Below are 763 nucleotides of genomic sequence, written 5' to 3' on the forward strand. Positions count from 1 at the left end.
AGCCATTATGACCAAACCAACCAAAATACACCTAGATACCTGTAGTTCTGGAGCTGGAAGGGACTTCAGTAATGATTGACTCCACCAGTGAGTCACAACTTGCTTTGATCATTGGTAACTTGCCTATAGAGCCATGCTGTATACTAAAATGTTTGGGTTTTGGAAGTGCACAGAATAGAAAGAAGTAAAATAATTCTCAGGGCAAAATCTGAAACAGTGAAAACTGTAAGATCAAAGATGAAAAATGAGCTTGATATGGCCTCAGACTGTTAAAGCAGCATCATTCAGTAAATGACTAAAAGATGCCTCTCTGGTGATTTTCTAGTTGAGCCACCGTCTCAGGTAACTGGCATATTTACACTGCATGGGTGAGAGTCCTTGCCTTCTAGGATCTAACTTAGTATCATCTATAGCTGACATTATCTCTTTTTTTTTGCCACACCATTTGGGATCTTTGTTCCCTGACCAGGGATTGAACCTGTGCCCTCTGCAATGGGAGCGCAAAGTCTTAACCACTGGACCACCAGGGAAGTCCAACATTATCTTTTTTTTTTTTTCCTGAAATGTCGGTGATTGTTTATCTGCCCACTAAGTAAACCCAAGAAATGGAAGATTCATCATCCAGGACTTGAAGACCTCAAAACACACACAGCAAACAAAGGGGCCTGCTCTGACTCTCTCCCCAGGCCAAACCTGCATCTATTTCCCACGTGAAGTGGAAGTTTGTTGCCCTCGTGGTCTCAACCATTTCTGTATATCAGGC

The 763-nt window shown here is 42.3% G+C and overlaps 1 non-coding gene across 1 annotated transcript; it reads right to left on the minus strand.

The window, feature by feature from the left end:
- Positions 1-457: 457 nt before the first annotated feature.
- TRNAG-CCC lies at positions 458-530 on the minus strand. The gene has a single exon. It is a non-coding gene; the product is annotated as a tRNA-Gly (tRNA).
- Positions 531-763: the final 233 nt, after the last annotated feature.

The sequence above is a fragment of the Bos indicus x Bos taurus genome, chromosome 6 (assembly GCF_003369695.1).
Source record: "Bos indicus x Bos taurus breed Angus x Brahman F1 hybrid chromosome 6, Bos_hybrid_MaternalHap_v2.0, whole genome shotgun sequence".
Lineage (NCBI taxonomy): Eukaryota > Metazoa > Chordata > Mammalia > Artiodactyla > Bovidae > Bos > Bos indicus x Bos taurus.